Below are 11,903 nucleotides of genomic sequence, written 5' to 3'. Positions count from 1 at the left end.
CATGGTTCATGCTGATGCATGTTTAGATTCAATGTTACCGGAATGGGTTTTACTGACTTACAACAGTAATGTTCATAAGGCTGTTCTAAGAACTTTCAGTAGTCTCTTGACATTCCAAATGTTTTTGTCTGAAGCTGAAATAGTTTATCTGAGATCAAACTGCAGATCATCTCCAGACTGCAGAAGGTCCAAGAGAAAGTACATTTCGTTTTAAAACATTGTCTTTTATAAATATGTTTTGTTCATATGTACTAATTAATACTGCATGCTGAAGTCCTTGGCATCTACAAATCTGTAGTGAAAAAGGTATAGAAAGCTAACGGAGAGCATACAAAAATGAGACCCAATGTACATTGGGGGCCTGTTTATAAGCAACGCCAATTTGAGGTTCTTATGCTTGATATGGGATCAGAGAGGGAGGGAGGGGTCTTGAGTCTTTCATAGTAATGTTCTACTCTGTTTCAGTACACAAGTTCCAACAGTGCTTCCAAAACAGTTGTGGGTTGCCAACAAACTAAGCCGGTCTTTCTTTTGGAAAAGTAGAAATCTGAACCGATTTAAAGAATGAATGATGTATGGTTGTACTTTCACATACAATTTCACTGGTGTTTTTTCTTATTCCTTCTGCACTACTGAGTTGAGTTTTGCTCCTGTTAGGGTTACCTCAGTTTTCTATAAATTGAAGTGTTGGAATAAATTCTCAAAAAGTATCTTCAGTTTGATTTCACAGGCTTTATTCTCTTGCCTAGTCCACATACTTCTCTATCATTTCTGCATAATCAGTCAGATGACTCCTTGTTGCCATTGCTAGCATAAAATAGCAGCTTCTCAGTTTTTCTAAAGTGAATTTACCTAATCAAACCTGGACAATAATAGCTCTGTCTATAATTAACTAAAACTGCCAACCATTTCTCAAAAGCAGATTCCTAAAATTTTCCCCATGTCTTACATTAAAATTTAGCTTATTTGAAATTTTAACGAAAATACTTGACTTTTTTCAAATGATGAGACTTAGGTCACAAATTATTTTCTGCATGATAAGTAAACATCTGGTGACGTCTTTAAAAAATTCTGCTTTTGAATTGGATGCCGAAGCTTGGAAGGAGGGTGCTAAATTTATGATTTGTTTTTAATTAATTTGTACATTTTCTACAAAGTTTTTTCAAAACTTTGCAGGTAAACTCTCCAGTAACTCTCTCCTTATTGAGCAGTTTCCTTTAGCAACTATGCATATGTCAGCCCAACAAAATACTGGATATCTTCCACCTCAGAGATGCAGAAGTAAGGCTAGATATACCATCTTTGAGCTTTGCGGGGTTGGATGCTTGAACTTGTTGGCAAGGAATTCTGTTATGCTTTCAGTGGATTTAAGCCATAGATAAAAGTCACTACATGTCTTCGTAGTCCAGAGTCTGCTCTCTGGCTCTGAGGATGATAGGCATGGCACCAGTCACATCCATATGCCTACGTCTCCCTTCTCAGCTGCCTTTCAAAGCAGGCTTGCTACATCTAAGCTCTCTGTTGGAGATAGTCCTTGACCTGCACTGACTACCACATTGTGCCCGAAAATATTTTGAGAAGAGGGATAGGCAGCTGTGGGACATCTGGCACAGGGTAGTTTACTTGTAGAGGTGTAGCTGGACACATTCCATTGCAGTGGGAATAAAAGCTGAACTGGGATGAAAAAAACCAAAAGCAATAAACTGGGACAGAAGGGGAATGGGGAGAAACGGAAAAGAGACTTGATCTGGGGCTGAGATTGAAAGCCAGAGAGTGAAATGGAAGACGGAAAGTACTGAGACTGCATGAAGAATGGGGGTGGAACAGCAATGGACTCGGCAAAAAGACTGGAGCAAGGGAATGGGGAAGGAGGCAGATCAGTTAAGGATGGAGAAATGTTGCTGATGAAGGAAGGGGAAGCTGAAGGACCTCCCTAAGCCAAGTCCTCCACAAGAATAGGGTTAGAACAGAAATTGTCTAGAACAAGTTGGGACTGAGGATATAGTGATATTCAGACTCTGGGCTGGAACCCAGAACCCCTTTTTCAGTGTTTCTCAGTCATTATTTAACCTCTACAAAATCCTTTGGCAAGTGATATCTTCTTTCTGTGCCAGTCCGTAGGGTAGCTGGATACCGGTATCAGTTATTCTTCCAGCCCTGGTCACTGAAATCTGCAGTAAGATCATCTAGAGGCTCCAATTCTGAACTGCACGAAGGAGCAATGGAATCTTTCACAAAGATGTGGGAGATTATACAAACCAAGTTTCAAGGAAAACTCACTTTTCAGAGTTAGAAAGCCAGGTATGAAGAACATAGGAAACAGAAGTAGCCTTTCTGACTTGTTCCCACATCGTGTACATGTGCAACGAGAAGAGATACTTGCTTATATAAGGACTACTTTTCCTAAAAGACATATTTTTAGTGCATGGGATTGATTCAGGAATCAGTGCATCGTATGGCAAAGCCAAATTGATTGGTTGGCCTTCTGTTTAGAAAATGCAAGTTCAGATAGAGTATAAATGAGACAAAGGATTAAAGAGAGGCAGTATATTCGCCTTCATCAGGTAGAGGTAAAATAAGACAGGCATGTGGTTCTTTTCCCTCTTGCCCAAATGGTCAGCACATTCGAAGAGGGTGTTAGAGGTACAGATCCAGTTCCTCTATAGTTTAAGCCCACATCCAAGCCCACATCTTAAAAAATGGTGAAAGAATTCTCAAACCCTGCTGCAAATCATTTCAAAGGGATATTTGGACACCTCAGTGATGCAGATGTGTCACTGTGCCTATCTTTCAGTAGATGAGAATTTGGAAAATTGAGTTCCAAGTCTGCCATAGTGTGTACTGGGGTTGAAGCATGATCGGTTGCTTTTCTGAGAACTCTTTTTCTTTGTGTGTAATAATCTCGGGTCTGGAACAGTTACCTGCACTTGTTGAACCAACTACTTCAAGCTTTCTCTGAAGCAGAGGCAGCAAAGGAGACTTACTTTAGCTGAGAAGGATGGTTGGCTTTGCCTTCTGTCACTCATGTAGTGATCACAAGTCTTCTGGGTAGCATACTCAATTCCTTGTATTTGCAGATTATGAAATACAAGACACAGTTTGCCACAGGAGACCAGGACTCCACCGGGCACATGCTGTAACAGAAAGTTAGACTCACGCTTGGTTTTAGGTTTTTGCACACAGTCAGTTATCAGTATTTCTCTAAATGCACGTTGGGCAGGTACATGTAAACATCACACTCCTGAAGCAAAGGCGTACCTGCTTTGTGGGTCCCAACAATGAGCAAATAAAAGATTAGCAAAAAGTGGCTTTTCACTGTCAAAACTAAAGTGCATAAGAGCCTGTCCCTAGCGAAATTTAGTACACCTCTGAAACTTCAAAAGATTTTAAAATTCATGACTTTTACATGTCTTCAGGTCATCACAGAATCACAGAATCACAGAATGGCAGGGGTTGGAAGGGACCTCTGGAGATCATCATGTCCAATCCCCCTGCTTGAGCAGGCACTCCTAGAGGAGGGGGCACAGGGACGCGTCCAGGCAGGTTTTGAATGTCTCCAGGGAAGGAGACTCCACAGCCTCCCTGGGCAGCCTGTGCCACTGCTCTGTCACCCTCACAGGAAAGAAGCTTTTTCTCATGTTTAGGTGGAACTTCCTGTGTTCCAACTTGTGCCCATTGCCCCTTGTCCTTTCACTGGGCACTAACAAAAAGAGCCTAGTCCCATCATCCTGACACCCACCCTTTAGATATTTATAGGTATTTATAGGTCGGGCCACAGCAGAGTCAAGATTTTGAACACTGATAGATTTCAGTTTGGGGTCAGAGGTCTTAAGTCCACTTGTGTCTGGAGTCCTACATCAATATGTAAATCAAGATTACCTTAATCCAAATACTTACTGAATGCAGAGAATAGAAGCACAGTGATAAGTATGCAATGAAAACTATTAAGCACATGTGAGGCATAATCAGATATTTTGAAAAGCAGCTACGCAATGGCTATGAATTAAGAGATGACCACATGGGAGGGACCCCAAATTACAGTATTAATTACACAAGCAGCAGTCTCTGACACCAAAACTTTTTACACTAACCTAAAAGTTTTATAGAAATGTCAGAGGCAGAGTGATGGGAAACATAGCTCATTTAGAATTGCCAGAAATCAGATCCTTTAAAAGTAGAAAGCCGTAGCCGTCAGAGATCAGAGAAGCCCTGCCTTTGTATGAAATATGTATCCTAAGAGTCATTCACATCCTGATCTTCCCCAAGCTTTTACCTTAAAAGGAAGAGTTAGCTGTTCTTGTTAAAGCCATAAATTTTTAGGTACTTACTAGTTACTTAGTTTAATATATTTCCAAGTTTGTTTAGTTCATTACCAATTTTTTTTCTGTGTAGCTATCAGAACCAATGGGAAGATTGTAATCATGTATCTTGATTTTCCCATGAAGATCACATCAAGTGACAGAGGTTTTGGACCAGACCCAATATGTGACTTCAGAAGTTAAGCATCAGGTTCCTGGGTGCCCACATTTAAGGTTATTGGAATCCAGAATCCTGAATGAGGCACCCTTTACCTGCATTAAATACTACACGTCCAGGCTAACCTGCTGGCTTTAGTCAGAGTTATCTAACATCAGCCTGTTCAGCATGCCGGGACATCTCTCTCTGCTCATTGCACAGCCCAGAACCCTTTTCTTAGTGTAGGAAGGAGTAGAAGCCTTTCAGAAAACAGGTCTAAGCTTTCCCTTAGCAGAGCAGAAGCCTGCTTACTAGTCTACTGATTCAACTCTGTATCTAAGAAATGGGAGACCAAGAGTAGATTCCCACACTGGAGGGAGATCAAATCCTTACGTCCCATGGGGTGTTCTCTAACTGCTATCTAAGCTGTTCCGCTGTGCACTGCTGTGCATAACGCCCAATAGTGAAACATAACTCCGTCTCATTTATCATGGCACTTAACTTACCTGAGGGTGAGGAAGACCTGGGTTCCAGCCCTTCTCTTTGGGAATTTACTGTCTGCTTACTATATATTTACTATACTTACTTCAGGTATCAGCCAATAGATTTCTTGAGAGCACTACTCTCCTCTGTGTTCCTTCAGGCCCAACGTATCTCAACTGTTGCACAGCAATCCCAGAATCAGTGGAAGATTCTTCTATGTACCATTTCAGAAGCAGCTGTGCTGGTTTGTTCGCATGAAGCCATAAAGAGAAATGTTCTGCTCCTTCTACACCTGTTCTGGGGCTGCTTGGAGTCTCCCTCAAGCCAGTTCAGTTCAGTAGAATGGCAGGATGCCATCTTCCACTTCTTTGGGGTTTTTTCCTTTCTTCTGAGATAGCTTTCTGCCATTTCAGTGATGTAAAATGACTCACTGAGTGGTCCAGCAGGCACAGAGTGCAGCAGCAAAAGGAGCGCTTCCCCTTTTGATAGCTGTGAACTCACCGCAAGCTTAAAGAATGACTTGTCACCTGGAGGCTAGACACTTTCCTATGGTAGGAAATGTGAATTTAAATTCCTTCTTTTTTAAGCCTAGATAAGACATGAGGTCTTGTTGCCCCCTCAAAATGAGACCTTTAACTACAGAGCTCCAGCAAGAAAGTCCTGGCTCCATCTCTTGAAGTATTCCAGAGCCCCAACTTGATTTCATGGAGTGCCACAACATGGAGCAGGAGGCTCGAGTGGAACATTTCTTGGTCATTCCTGCTAGAAGAAAGGCTAATTGATTCACATATGATGCAGTCCTACTTAACTACAGAGACTGTGTAGAGAACCAGGTTTCTCTGAGTGCATGTAGACTACTTTCCTGATCACAAAGCCAGTCATTCAAACCAGTGCTCTGCCTAACTTGTCCACACTCTTCATAGACTTACAGACATACAGAAGGTCTCCTCGTTTGTGTTTCAGTGGAATCTTAACCTTTACTATTTGCTCCTACCCTTGCATTTGCTGGGGTGACCCCTGCAGATACAAGTCTTCTAGATTACTCACTGTCCTGCATGGCCATCCAAAGACACATAAAAAACAAACTAATTTCACAGACTTTGAAAAGGAAATAAAATCAAGGAGAGAAAATCTGCATGGTAATTCTGCAACATTCTTACCAACATCAATGCCTGCATAGCTAGTGCTTTCATAGATTTAGATTTCAATTTAAAAAAAATATTTTGATATCTCTGCATAAAGAATGTTTCTGCACCATTGTACTAACACTTCATAAGAGACTTTTTCAATAGCCTACGTAATATCAAAGAGTTCTCTTTAAAAAACACATGGAAAAAAACAAGTTACTGAAAAAGGTTCGGTAGTTTACAGCAGTTTTCTTCACTGTTACAATTTTTTATTGCAACCCAAAGCAACAGCAGTGCAAAATCCCCTGATACACATTTAGCTTTTATGCTTACAAGCCATTCTTTTACTCATGCTTAAAATATGGATTGGAAAAGACAGTAAAATTTCTCTCTTTTTACTCTCAGACATGTCCTGCTGATGCGCAGTGTGTTTTCTGTGACAACGCCAGCAGTTAACTCAATATCCCTAACTGGTTTCAGTGACACTGCAGCATTATCACAAAGCAGGGTAACTCTTAAATGAGTGATAACACAGCTTTAATCAGTTTTAATCTATATAAAGTACTCGGAGGTCACTACTATGAAGGGTAAACAGCCAAACATGGAAGACAGCTCCAGTTCATTCTGCAGAATTGTGTTCAGTAATACATGAATTTACAACTCTCAAAGCTTCTGTGCAGACCCTTCCACCACCACAAATACAGAGGAGTCCAGGTTAGTTTTTCACAATGGAAAATGAAATTGTATTAATATGTTAAGCACAGTAACATCTCCAAGCCGTTGAATATTCCCAGCCAGTATTTGAGTTGAATCCTCTGCTAACATTTAAGGCTCTGGAGACCTATCCATAATTATTTATGTACCTATTGTCCAAGTGTTCCTAGGGTTCACAGTCATAATGCTGACTGCAAACTAAAAATAGTCCAAATGAAGAGACAGGCAAAGACAGAAGGCTGCAATGAAGTTTCTGTATCTCAGTGTTTATTACTTAAAATAACATCTAACCTTATTTATGATCCGTGTATGTTTCTTACGGATGCAATGGCATGTCTGTTATAGCTCAAGGGGCATGAATTAAAGTAGTGTTCCAGTGTTGTTGAAGGCTGCACCCTGCCAGCTGAACCGTAAGTTATCTATCTCTTTGGGATAGGGATTCAGAGGTTAAGAATTGGATGCTACTGCGTCGTGCCTATTGCGTTAGCCAACAGCACATAAGGGAGTCTCAGGCACACTAGCCCAAGGGGTCATCTAGACTCAGGGGAGAAGCTACAGACAAACCTTTGTTTCTTACTGGAAAAAGAGACGGTATTGTTATATGACCGAGCTTAAGTAATAGTTGTGAGATCATAGCTGAGAGAGGTGTGCTAGAATATCATGTCATTTAATAGATCCATCAGAAAAGAAAGAGCTAACTGGCCTCCATAGTCCTTGGTATTTTTTAATCCATTTTTCATTATACTGTTCATAGATCTGTTCAACTGCCCTAACTGCATAATTAGACAATTCCCTGGTGTAAAAAAAGGCAACAAACTTTTCCAGTCCCACTTGCTTGGCTCAGTCTTCCAAGTACCAGTACACTTTTGCAGATAACAGCAAATCAGTCTGTAAGTTGCCCGTGTCCCTGCCCCACTTGCTTGGTGAGCAGCTCAGCATGACCCAGCAATGTGTGCTTGCAGCCCGGAAAGCCAAACGTGTCCTGGGTTTTATCAAAAGAAGCATGAGCAGCAGGTCAGGGAAGGTGATTCTCCCCCTCTACTCTGCTGTCGTGAGACCCCACCTGGAGTACTGCATCCAGCTCGGGCCGCCAACATGAAGAGGGCATGGACCTGTTGGAGCAAGTCCAGAGGACGGCTCATCCAAAGATGATCAGAGGGCTGGAGCACCTCTCCTATGAAGACAGGCTGAGAGAGTTGGGGTTGTTCAGCCTGGGGAAGAGAGGGCTGCAGGCAGACCTTATAGCAGCCTTCCAGTACCTGAAGGAGGCCTACAAGAAAGTTGGAGAGGGACTTTTCACGTGGGCATATAGTGATAGGACAAGGGGTAGTGGCTTTAAACTGAAAAAGGGTAGTTTTAGATTAGATACAAGGAAGAAATTCTTCACTATGAGGGTGGTGAGGCACTGGAACAGGTTGCCCAGAGAAATTGTGGATACTCCATCCCTGCCACTGTTCAAAGCCAGGTTAGATGGGGCTTTGAGCCACCTAATATAGTGGAAAGTATCCCTGCTTATGGCAGGGGGGTTGGAATGGTGATCATCATTCCAAAGATGGAATCTTTAAGGTCCCTTCCAATCCAAACCATTCCATGATTCTATGATAGATACACACACAGAGCTTCAGTATATGCATGTTAGTGCAAAGGGTAGATTTTTTTTTTGCTGAAGCAATGTGCTCCATGTCTCCCTTTCTGCAGAACGAGATGAACCCTTGCTGCACGTGGAGTCCACCGGTAATAACACTCCATACCGGACAAATGTAGGACACTCATTTTAAAAGAAATAAGTTAAACTGTCTAGTCCATTTCAGACCAGCAGCCTGCTCAGCAGTAGCGCTTCAATGTACTGTAAATGCATGACTGCAGTTATTAGAAATAATCTGCCTTACTTGAGGCAAATGGCAGCAACCAAGCTGCAGCAACACAGGGCGTGGGCCAGCTGGGCATGTTGGACAACTGCAAAGTAAGCGCTATTACAGCAGCTCAGCAGGCCCAGAGGAAATGCTTCCAACTTCTCTTGGGGAAAGCCACACTAGCAGGGAATACTTCTCTTCAGAATTCCTGCGGGTCCCAGGTATTGCATTAAGGCCTCCTAATTCTCACACCTTTTCTAAGGACACAGTCTACCATCAGTGAGCAGTAATTCAGTCATAAGCTCTCTAACAGGCTGTGGGTCGTTATCCTTTATCTGCATTTACCACACTTCCCAGCGCTCCCATGCAAGTAGCAAATGATATAAATAACTTACTCATACTCACAGTCTCTTTCTATGTGTACACTTAGTATTCAAGGAACAGCTGCAGACCAGACAAACATCCTCCCAAAATGGCTTAGCCACAGGTGACCCTTCTTTCCTATGGACCTTAATTCCCTCTAAGGTACATGTCTTTGCAACAGTCAGGCTCTACCTTCCTTGGGTCTTCATGTTCTGCTGTCAAGATTACTGCCCTCCTTTGAACTTTGAGCAGTTTGTTGTTTTAGCAGAGTGCACTTCAATATCTAGACTGAATCCAAGCCTTTGTTGCTGGTATGTTCTATACAATATTCTTTAAGAATGAGGTGACATTAACTCTGGAATTCCCATCTGTTTTCTGCCATGTTCTAATGTTTCATCTGGGGCTATTCTGAAGCCATATAAAGATCCCATTACAAAACAAAGGGAAATATTGAGTGTCAGCTTTTGGACTGGAGATCAGAAGAGCTGTTTGAACCACAGGATGATGAAGAATCATTGAGTTCTGCAAACAGTTTTGGCAAATTCACTTTGCATGGTCTCTGGAAAGCGGCCTTCCACATGTGGGACAAATCTTTATCTTCATATCTTTGTAGAGTAGAGAAAGGTTTAGCTAATTATGTCAAGGACAGGCTTCATCGTGTAGCCACATTACAACCTCAGTTGCACAGGCTGTCATAAACTACCCCACTGCATACTCTCAATCATCTGCTGTCAAACTAGGAACTAGGTCAAAACCACAAGGAATTTCTAACTCTTTTTGGCTGACTAGGTCTGATGCCATTTAAGGTCTCAACAACAGAGCTGCTGATAACTTTCATGTCTTGATGCCAAAACACAAAAAAACCCAAAACCATATCCATGGCCATCTTCCAGTCTTTAAGCCAAGTCATAAGTTTTGGAAATGGTAATAAACTGTGTCAGCTCTTCCTTGAATAGTTTTGCAAGTCTGGCTAGGTTCTGCCTGGTAGAAGGTTTCATGATAATAAGAGCTTAAGCACAGATGAGGTTAGAACAACCTTACTGGGTTTTGATCAAACAATAAAATTTTGGTCTCACAAAAATGTTTTTCTGATGTTATGTCTAATTTTACTATTCTTGACAATTTATTTTCTCAATAAAATGTTTCATAAGAACAGGAACAGAAGAAAAATAACCAGTTTTCTGCAGGAGTCCTGCAACGGGACTACAAAAAGGACCAACTGGTCCCATAAAGGAGACAGCAAGCAAGAGGCGGCAAGCAATTTCATTCCAGTGTTTGCTAGAAAGCTAGAAAAAAAAGAATGGTTAACTGCACGAGAATATATTAGATTTAAGCAACTTCTGTGTACACTATTCATGTGTTCATGCATTGCCTCAACTTCCATGATACCTCTGAAATTCTTAAACCCACACCCAAATCTGCATATAGTGCAAGTGATCCCACGGCAAAAAAAAAGCTGGACCTTTCCAGTTCACTTATCAGATGAATGCATTATTGCAAAGGACTGTTTACCAAAATGAATAAACACAGCTAGACAACTTACTAGAGCCATTCATCTTTAAGTGGTAAATAAGGAATGCTGTGATTTGTCAGACACTACAGAAGTACTGCAGAGTGGAAATGTTACTCACCATTTTGTCTACATGTACGATGTTTGTCTTTCACGTACTTGCCAGTGCCTTCCTAAGCCATGTGCTAACCAAAGAGCTAACTTCATATCCTGGACGTTGCCTTCTCCAGAAAATGGAAGAGGATCACAGTAAAATCCCAAATACAGGGTCATTGCTCAGGTACCCTAGAAATTAATTACATCTGAATGATCATTCAAAGGGGGGAGAATGTGCTCGCATCTTACACTGGGAAGACTGAAGGAAGGAAAATCCAGTGCAAGGCCCGCTCCATTCCCTGAAACCATGGTTGCTCTGCCTCCCACACTGGAACAGTTTTGGAGAAAGTAGCAAAGGAAGGTTGATCTTGCTGCATGCACCCTCCCCCATCATAAAGGACTTTCAGGAGTGGCTTGAACAGACCTGCATGTTTAAGGGAATCTAATTTTACATGTACTGATTTCTCCGAATTGTACAATAATGAAGGATTCTTTCTATTCCTGGCTACTTCTGATTTACTCAAGATTATACAGTACATCAGTCTAGCCCTAATCTGGAAGATGGGCATGATAATTTATTTACCCTTAAAAAGCCCCTACTGAATTTTCCAGTGGTAAGGCAAGAGATTTTAATATGTTAGAGTAGAACCTCCTCCCTGTGAACAGCAAACATTCACAGGGGGGTATGAAGTGATTTTGTTGATTACCCAGGACCCCAATTACTCTGCCTGCAGGTTGCACTAAAAATCCTAGGGTTTTAGCTTATTTCCTCTTAAGATGTTCTCTATTAATGTAAGCATCGTGCATATAGCTCTGTAGGTGTGCAGTCAACACCAAGCAATTACATTTCCTGCTTTAAAGAAGTTTTATTATGCACAGTGACTACTTTGGGGAGAATACTGTCTTTGCTACTAAGTGCAAATCTAGTGCATAATATAGTTGCACAAGTCTGAGCAGTGTGCAAGAACTTTTATTTTTCTATCAAGCAAGATCTTTGGGGAAAACACTTGCAGAGTGCTCATTCATAAAGCCACTGCTGCGCTCAATCACATATTTAAGAATTAGGAAAAGTCAGCAAGCATGTAGCAAGCATGCTATTCTCAGCTGTGCCTACGTAATCATTTACAAGGACCTAAAAGCTTCTTATGAAACTCACATTGCTAGCTCTGCAAAAGGTTCATTCTTCCCATGTTTCTTCTGCAGACTTGTCAACATTTTGCCCCCAATTTAATCTGCATTTATACTCCCTTACAGTTGAATGCCATACAGTCCTTCTAGATAGGACTGTGTCCTGTATAGATT

The sequence above is a fragment of the Phalacrocorax aristotelis genome, chromosome 1 (genome assembly GCF_949628215.1).
Source record: "Phalacrocorax aristotelis chromosome 1, bGulAri2.1, whole genome shotgun sequence".
Lineage (NCBI taxonomy): Eukaryota > Metazoa > Chordata > Aves > Suliformes > Phalacrocoracidae > Phalacrocorax > Phalacrocorax aristotelis.
The sequence above is the reverse complement of the archived record's forward strand: the minus strand, read 5'-3'. Positions refer to the sequence as shown.